This window comes from Penaeus vannamei, chromosome 9 (assembly GCF_042767895.1).
Source record: "Penaeus vannamei isolate JL-2024 chromosome 9, ASM4276789v1, whole genome shotgun sequence".
NCBI classification, from domain to species: Eukaryota; Metazoa; Arthropoda; class Malacostraca; order Decapoda; family Penaeidae; genus Penaeus; species Penaeus vannamei.
This window is the reverse complement of record NC_091557.1, coordinates 38,248,861-38,259,981: the sequence shown is the minus strand read 5'-3', so window position 1 is coordinate 38,259,981 and position 11,121 is coordinate 38,248,861.

The window sequence follows — 11,121 nt, the reverse complement described above, 5'->3', positions numbered from 1 at the left end:
ATAATAGTAATGGTAATAGTAAGGATGAGTAGTAATAGAAATTGTGCTATCATTAGTATGTTTGTTATTGTTATTATTATAAGTATTATTATTATTACTATCAATACTACTATTATTAATACAAATACTACAACTATTATTGTTACCATTGTTATAACAATTATAATGATAATACTGATAGTAATGTTGCTAATAATAATGATAATACTGATAGTAATGTTGCTAATAATAATGATAATACTGATAGTAATGTTGCTAATAATAATGATAATAAATGAATTATAATAAAGGTTATGATAATGATGATGATAAGGAAAATAATGATGAGTATTATTATGAAAATGATAATACTAATAATAAAAATGATAATAATAATAATGACAATAATGATAGTAATAATAATAACAACAATAATAGCATTTGTAAAAGGAATAACAAAGATGTAGGTGAGGATTAATAATAATAATAGTATGATAATAGTAATAATGATAATAATAGTAATAATAATAGTAATAATAATAGTGCTAATAATATTAAAAGATAATAATGATAATGATAATAATGATCATAATGATGATAATAATCATAATGATTATGACAATGATAATGGAATTTATAATAATGATAATTTTAAAACTAAGAAAAATTATAATGATAATAACATTGATGATAATACTGCTGCTGCTACTCCTTTTAATTATATTAATGATAATCATAAAGATAACAGTAATAAAGATGATGATCATAAAGATAATAATGACAATGATAACGATAATAGTGATGATGATTATGATAATAAAAATTAAAATGAAAATAATAGTTATAACAGTAATCATCATTATTGTTGTTATGGTGATGATGATAATAACAAAAGCAACAACAGTAACAATAATAACAAAGGTAAGGATAATAATAATAATACTAACAACAATAATAATTACCATGTTTCCACTCATTAGATAGTTTGTTTGTTTGTATGTTTCCATTTAAGTCTTTTTATCTTCTTTTTGTTCCAGTTCTAATTGCAATTTCTCTAAAGTCAATACGCATTCATCCATTGTTTATGATGTGTCATGTTGATTTTGTTCTTTTGTCGAAACGAAAGGGTTATCCTTTTGCACTGTTTGTATTTTATTTCAATGTCGCTATTTCTCTCATTATGTAAATATATCCCCCTTCTTTCTTTGTTACTTTCTCTCTCTCTCTCTCTCTTTCTCTCTCTCTTTGTCTCTCATTTTCTCTCTCTCTCTCTCTCTCTCTCTCTTCGTCTCTCTCTCTCTCTCTCTCTCTCTCTCTCTCTCTGTCTCTCTCTCTGTCTCTCTCTCTCTCTCTCTCTCTCTCTCTCTCTTCGTTTCTCGTGTTCTCTCTCTCTATCTTCGTCTCTCATTCTCTCTCTCTCTTTGTTTCGCTTCTCTCTCTCTCTATCTTCGTCTCTCTCTCTCTCTCTCTCTCTCTCTCTCTCTCTCTCTCTATCTCTATCTACCTATCTATCTATCCAGGGTCCTGCCTTGTGTTTCCGATTAATTAACTACACTAATGATTGAAGTCTAATCTAATGTAACTCCCTCTTTTTAAGCTGATCAATTCAGACCCTTTGTCCTTCTCTCCCTCTGTCTCCGGCCACTTATCTGCTTGTGTCTGTCTATTCCCTTTGCTCTTTCTTCCGATAACCTGTTTACGGGAAATTTCTTTGTTCGTGGTATTTTTAACCGCAATTCTATACATGTAAAGTCTGGGCCGTAAATAAAAACATAGTGTATGTTCGATAACGTAAGGACTTGATAAAATAAAATAGGGGAAGGTTTTGGATATTATTTTAGTGCCGTTTCCCTCTTAGTATTCATGGCTGGGTATATTCACAGTGTCAAAGGATATCAGATGACTGGGTCTATCTTATTTATAGCTATGAAATTGGTTGATATTGCTATTCTTTCAGATTTTTTTCTTTTTTTTTTACCGCTATCGTGTCCACGTAAGGAGTTTCGTCTGAGCCTTCTTCTTCTCTTTCTCTTTTAACTCTTTTTTCTTCTTTTCACTAATGAAAGTACCGTACAAACGAGAACAGGCTACTTCAGTAAATCAGAAAACAAGGTGTGTATTTTCTCCCGATGTGCCAAATGCAATTTATATAGGGAACCGAGGAACCACACGTTCATTCTGCGAAGTCAAGGTTCTCCTGCCCCAGTCTCTAATTAGGTTCCATGCCAAATGAAGACAGATTTCTGGAATTCTTCGGAGTTTAACCACGGAAGCAAGAGAAATCCAACAAGCCTCGAAGAAAAGGAAATCTGTATATACAAAAGAATGAAAATGAATATCTTCACAATACAAGAGATTTATCTACGACCGGTTTTGAATATATTTCTGACGAAGGTATATATATATATATATATATATATATATATATATATATATATATATATATATATATATATATGTATATGTATATATATATATATATATATATGTATTTATATATATATATATATATATATATATATATATATATATATATATATATATATACTCGAAATCGGTAAATAAATGACGTATTGTGAACATATTCATTCTTATTCTTAAATTTTTATTTATTTTTGTATTATTATTATTATTATTATTATTATTATTCACATTTGTCCTTATGAATACGGTGTAAAATCTTTTAGCCTGAGTCTTTTTCTAGTTGGCGTTTGAAGTGAGGTTTTGACAAGTCGGTGTCCTGGTTTGACATTTTGTTGTCATGGATTTGATGACAGATGACATTTCCGAGCTACACTTTGTTATTCTCTTTATGAAAAGGCTGCACTGAAGGCTTCATGGAATTTAAAACCTTTGATTATTAATTCGTTTCACTATAAATTATGATTATTAAAGTTGGGAAGTCTGTGATATTATATACATATCCAATATTATACTATATGAAATAATATAAAGTCAAATAACTCTTTTGGCAACATAGCAGCTACTTTTCAACGTTGAAATCATGTAGCTCTTTACGTTTTCATAAAGCGATGAAATGCTACACATCATAAAAAGTCAACACAAAACGATACATGCCATTAATGTGTTAGTAGTATATATGGTATGCAATGTCCCTGCATGCACAAATCATTAACTTCAGTGTTTAATCCTTCTATGATAACAGAGGTGTACATACACACACTCACACACACACACACACACACACACACACACACACACACACACACACACACACACACACACACACACTCACACACACACACACACACACACACACACACACAAGAGCACATACATACACACACGAACACACAGACATAAACAGACAGAGAAATGGAACACATAGACACGAAACATACACACACACACGTAAATGTATGTACATACATATGAACATCGCCCTTTACACACGAATAAACATCTGCATCGCCTTATACATCCGAGTAAACATCTGCATCGCCTTATACACACGAGTAAACATCTGCATTGTTTCATACACACGAGTAAACATCTGCATTGTTTCATACACACGAGTAAACATCTGCATCGCCTTATACATAAGAGTAAACATCTGCATCGCCTTATACACACGAGTAAACATCTGCATCGCCTTATACACACGAGTAAACATCTGCATCGCCTTATACACACGAGTAAACATCTGCATCGCCTTATACACACGAGTAAACATCTGCATCGCCTTATACACACGAGTAAACATCTGCATCGCCTTATACACACGAGTAAACATCTGCATCGCCTTATACACACGAGTAAACATCTGCATCGCCTTATACACAAGAGTAAACATCTGCATCGCCTTATACACACGAGTAAACATCTGCATCGCCTTATACATGCGAGTAAACATCTGCATCGCCTTATACATGCGAGTAAATATCTGCATCGCCTTATATATGCGAGTAAACATCTGCATCGCCTTATATATGCGAGTAAACATCTGCATCGCCTTATACACACGAGTAAACATCTGCATCGCCTTATACATAAGAGTAAACATCTGCATCGCCTTATACACACGAGTAAACATCTGCATCGCCTTATATATGCGAGTAAACATCTGCATCGCCTTATATATGCGAGTAAACATCTGCATCGCCTTATACATAAGAGTAAACATCTGCATCGCCTTATACATAAGAGTAAACATCCGCATCGCCTTATACATAAGAGTAAACATCTGTATCGCCTTATACACATGAGTAAACATCTGCATCGCCTTATACACACGAGTAAACATCTGCATCGCCTTATACATGCGAGTAAACATCTGCATCGCCTTATACATGCGAGTAAACATCTGCATCGCCTTATACACAAGAGTAAACATCTGCATCGCCTTATACACACGAGTAAACATCTGCATCGCCTTATACATAAGAGTAAACATCTGCATCGCCTTATACATAAGAGTAAACATCCGCATCGCCTTATACACACGAGTAAACATCTGTATCGCCTTATACACACGAGTAAACATCTGCATCGCCTTATACATGCGAGTAAACATCTGCATCGCCTTATATATGCGAGTAAACATCTGCATCGCCTTATACATAAGAGTAAACATCTGCATCGCCTTATACATAAGAGTAAACATCTGCATCGCCTTATACATGCGAGTAAACATCTGCATCGCCTTATACATGCGAGTAAACATCTGCATCGCCTTATACACACGAGTAAACATCTGCATCGCCTTATACACACGAGTAAACATCTGCATTGCCTTATACATAAGAGTAAACATCTGCATCGCCTTATATATGCGAGTTAACATCTGCATCACCTTATACATGCGAGTAAACATCTGCATCGCCTTATACATGCGAGTAAACATCTGCATCGCCTTATACATGCGAGTAAACATCTGCATCGCCTTATATATGCGAGTAAACATCTGCATCGCCTTATACATGCGAGTAAACATCTGCATCGCCTCATACACACGAGTAAACATCTGCATCGCCTTATACATAAGAGTAAACATCTGCATCGCCTTATACATGCGAGTAAACATCTGCATCGCCTTATATATGCGAGTTAACATCTGCATCGCCTTATACATAAGAGTAAACATCTGCATCGCCTTATATATGCGAGTTAACATCTGCATCGCCTTATACACACGAGTAAACATCTGCATCGCCTCATACACACGAGTAAACATCTGCATCGCCTTATACATAAGAGTAAACATCTGCATCGCCTTATACATGCGAGTAAACATCTGCATCGCCTCATACACACGAGTAAACATCTGCATCGCCTTATACATAAGAGTAAACATCTGCATCGCCTTATACATAAGAGTAAACATCTGCATCGCCTTATATATGCGAGTAAACATCTGCATCGCCTTATACATAAGAGTAAACATCTGCATCGCCTTATACATAAGAGTAAACATCCGCATCGCCTTATACATAAGAGTAAACATCTGTATCGCCTTATACACATGAGTAAACATCTGCATCGCCTTATACACACGAGTAAACATCTGCATCGCCTTATACATGCGAGTAAACATCTGCATCGCCTTATACATGCGAGTAAACATCTGCATCGCCTTATACACAAGAGTAAACATCTGCATCCCCTTATACACACGAGTAAACATCTGCATCGCCTTATACATAAGAGTAAACATCTGCATCGCCTTATACATAAGAGTAAACATCCGCATCGCCTTATACACACGAGTAAACATCTGTATCGCCTTATACACACGAGTAAACATCTGCATCGCCTTATACATGCGAGTAAACATCTGCATCGCCTTATATATGCGAGTAAACATCTGCATCGCCTTATATATGCGAGTAAACATCTGCATCGCCTTATACATAAGAGTAAACATCTGCATCGCCTTATACATAAGAGTAAACATCTGCATCGCCTTATACATGCGAGTAAACATCTGCATCGCCTTATACATGCGAGTAAACATCTGCATCGCCTTATACACACGAGTAAACATCTGCATCGCCTTATACACACGAGTAAACATCTGCATTGCCTTATACATAAGAGTAAACATCTGCATCGCCTTATATATGCGAGTTAACATCTGCATCACCTTATACATGCGAGTAAACATCTGCATCGCCTTATACATGCGAGTAAACATCTGCATCGCCTTATACATGCGAGTAAACATCTGCATCGCCTTATACATGCGAGTAAACATCTGCATCGCCTCATACACACGAGTAAACATCTGCATCGCCTCATACACACGAGTAAACATCTGCATCGCCTTATACATGCGAGTAAACATCTGCATCGCCTTATACATGCGAGTAAACATCTGCATCGCCTTATACATGCGAGTAAACATCTGCATCGCCTTATACATGCGAGTAAACATCTGCATCGCCTTATACATGCGAGTAAACATCTGCATCGCCTTATATATGCGAGTAAACATCTGCATCGCCTTATACACACGAGTAAACATCTGCATCGCCTCATACACACGAGTAAACATCTGCATCGCCTTATACATAAGAGTAAACATCTGCATCGCCTTATACATGCGAGTAAACATCTGCATCGCCTTATATATGCGAGTTAACATCTGCATCGCCTTATACATAAGAGTAAACATCTGCATCGCCTTATATATGCGAGTTAACATCTGCATCGCCTTATACACACGAGTAAACATCTGCATCGCCTCATACACACGAGTAAACATCTGCATCGCCTTATACATAAGAGTAAACATCTGCATCGCCTTATACATAAGAGTAAACATCTGCATCGCCTTATACATGCGAGTAAACATCTGCATCGCCTCATACACACGAGTAAACATCTGCATCGCCTTATACATAAGAGTAAACATCTGCATCGCCTTATACATAAGAGTAAACATCTGCATCGCCTTATATATGCGAGTTAACATCTGCATCACCTTATACATGCGAGTAAACATCTGCATCGCCTTATACATGCGAGTAAACATCTGCATCGCCTTATACATGCGAGTAAACATCTGCATCGCCTTATACATGCGAGTAAACATCTGCATCGCCTTATATATGCGAGTAAACATCTGCATCGCCTTATACATGCGAGTAAACATCTGCATCGCCTCATACACACGAGTAAACATCTGCATCGCCTTATACATGCGAGTAAACATCTGCATCGCCTTATACATGCGAGTAAACATCTGCATCGCCTTATACATGCGAGTAAACATCTGCATCGCCTTATACATAAGAGTAAACATCTGCATCGCCTTATACATAAGAGTAAACATCTGCATCGCCTTATACACACGAGTAAACATCTGCATCGCCTTATACACACGAGTAAACATCTGCATCGCCTTATACACACGACTAAACATCTGCATCGCCTTATACATAAGAGTAAACATCTGCATCGCCTTATACACACGAGTAAACATCTGCATCGCCTTATACATAAGAGTAAACATCTGCATCGCCTTATACATTCGAGTAAACATCTGCATCGCCTCATACACACGAGTAAACATCTGCATCGCCTTATACATAAGAGTAAACATCTGCATCGCCTTATACATGAGCAAACATCTGCATCGCATTATACATGCGAGTAAACATCTGCATCGCCTTATACATAAGAGTAAACATCTGCATCGCCTCATACACACGAGTAAACATCTGCATCGCCTTATACATAAGAGTAAACATCTGCATCGCCTTATACATAAGAGCAAACATCTGCATCGCCTTATACATAAGAGCAAACATCTGCATCGCCTTATACATGCGAGTAAACATCTGCATCGCCTTATACATAAGAGTAAACATCTGCATCGCCTTATACATAAGAGTAAACATCTGCATCGCCTTATACATTCGAGTAAACATCTGCATCGCCTTATACATAAGAGTAAACATCTGTATCGCCTTATACATAAGAGTAAACATCTGCATCGCCTTATACATAAGAGTAAACATCTGCATCGCCTTATACATAAGAGCAAACATCTGCATCGCCTTATACATGCGAGTAAACATCTGCATCGCCTTATACATAAGAGTAAACATCTGCATCGCCTTATACATAAGAGCAAACATCTGCATCGCCTTATACATGCGAGTAAACATCTGCATCGCCTTTTACATGCGAGTAAACATCTGCATCGCCTTATACATGCGAGTAAACATCTGCATCGCCTTATACATGCGAGTAAACATCTGCATCGCCTTATACATGCGAGTAAACATCTGCATCGCCTTATACATTCGAGTAAACATCTGCATCGCCTTATACACACGAATAAACATCTGCATCGCCTTATACATAAGAGTAAACGTCTGCATCGCCTTATACATAAGAGTAAACATCTGCATCGCCTTATACATAAGAGCAAACATCTGCATCGCCTTATACACACGAGTAAACATCTGCATCGCCTTATACATAAGAGTAAACATCTGCATCGCCTTATACATAAGAGTAAACATCTGCATCGCCTTATACACACGAGTCAACATCTGCATCGCCTTATACACACGAGTAAACATCTGCATCGCCTTATACACACGAGTAAACATCTGCATCGCCTTATACATGCGAGTAAACATCTGCATCGCCTTATACATAAGAGTAAACATCTGCATCGCCTTATACACACGACTAAACATCTGCATCGCCTTATACATGAGAGTAAACATCTGCATCGCCTTATACATAAGAGTAAACACCTGCATCGCCTTATACACACAAGTAAACATCTGCATCGCCTCATACACACGAGTAAACATCTGCATCGCCTCATACACTCGAGTAAACATCTGCATCGCCTTATACACACGACTAGACATCTGCATCGCCTTATACACACGAGTAAACATCTGCATCGCCTTATACACACGACTAAACATCTGCATCGCCTCATACACACGAGTAAACATCTGCATCGCCTTATACACACGAGTAAACATCTGCATCGCCTTATACATGAGAGTAAACATCTGCATCGCCTTATACATAAGAGTAAACACCTGCATCGCCTTATACACACGAGTAAACATCTGCATCGCCTTATACATAAGAGTAAACATCTGCATCGCCTCATACACTCGAGTAAACATCTGCATCGCCTTATACACACGAGTAAACACCTGCATCGCCTTATACACACGAGTAAACATCTGCATCGCCTTATACACACGACTAAACATCTGCATCGCCTCATACACACGAGTAAACATCTGCATCGCCTTATACACACGAGTAAACATCTGCATCGCCTTATACATGAGAGTAAACATCTGCATCGCCTTATACATAAGAGTAAACATCTGCATCGCCTCATACACTCGAGTAAACATCTGCATCGCCTTATACACACGAGTAAACACCTGCATCGCCTTATACACACGAGTAAACATCTGCGTCGCCTCATACACACGAGTAAACATCTGCATCGCCTTATACACACGAGTAAACATCTGTATCGCCTTATACACACGAGTAAACATCTGCATCGCCTTATACACACGAGTAAACATCTGCATCGCCTTATACACACGACTAAACATCTGCATCGCCTTTTACATTCGAGTAAACATCTGCATCGCCTTATACACACGAGTAAACATCTGCATCGCCTTATACATAAGAGTAAACATCTGCATCGCCTTATACATAAGAGTAAACATCTGCATCGCCTTATACACACGAGTAAACATCTGCATCGCCTTATACATAAGAGTAAACATCTGCATCGCCTTATACATAAGAGTAAACATCTGCATCGCCTAATACATAAGAGTAAACATCTGCATCGCCTCATACACTCGAGTAAACATCTGCATCGCCTTATACACTCAAGTAAACATCTGCATCGCCTTATACAGACGAGTGAACATCTGCACCGCCTCATACACATGAGTAAACATCTGCACCGCCTCATACACATGAGTAAACATCTGCATCGCCTTATACACACGAGTAAACATCTGTATCGCCTTATACACACGAGTAAACATCTGTATCGCCTTATACACACGAGTAAACATCTGCACCGCCTTATACATGCGAGTAAACATCTGCATCGCCTTATACACACAAGTAAACATATGCATCGCCTTATACACACGAGTAAGCATGTGCATCGCCTTATACACACAAGTAAACATCTGCATCGCCTTATACATGAGAATAAACATCTGCATTACATAACACATAGACCAGTTAACATCTGCGTCGCCACGCTGGGGGAGGGGGGTGGGGTGGGGTTGGGGGGGTGGGCTGAGGGAGTGGCTGGTCTCTGCTAACCCAACAGCCAACGGCAACTGTCTTCATGGAGCTCAAAAGTTTATTAGTCTGGGCAAACAACGACCCTGCCTTTATGTCGACAGGGGGGGGGGAGGGGGAGCGCTGTTGTTGCAAGTTGTTTGTGTGTTTGTTTGAAGCAACACAGGCGTATAGGAGAAGAGGGAAGGATGAGTGTAACTGGGAGAGTTGGAGGATGAGATGGTCGCTTGAGGAGTGGAATGTTTGGGGGGGGGTGTTGGATAGGGTTGTCCTTGGGGTTATTTTCGTTGTTGGGAATCATCATCATCTTCGTTTTCATCATCATCATCGCTTTCATCATTCTTTTCATCATCATCATCAGTATCATCATCGTTTTCATCATTAATATTATCATCATCATCATCAGTATCATCATCGTTTTCATCATTATTATCATTATAATCATCATCACTATCGTCTTCATCGTTTTTATTATCATTATGTTCCTCATCCTTATCACAAGTCACTATCATTATTAATGTCATATCATCATTATCATCATCACCATCCTCATCATTATCATCATCATCATCATCATCACACTACTCCTCGCCCTCAACCTCATAATTAATCAGTCACTATCATTATTATCACAGCCATTGCCATCATTCATTTTAAATATCAAGGTTACCTATTATTATTTTCCTTTTTCATAATGTTCATGGCGCTTGGGCAAATAGATATGTAGATAGACGATAGGTTGAAAGAGATAGACAGATATGAAGATAGACGAAAATAGATCAATAGACAGACAGATGAATATGTGGTTAGTCAGGTAGGTAAATAGATAGATAGACCTAGATAGATAGGTAG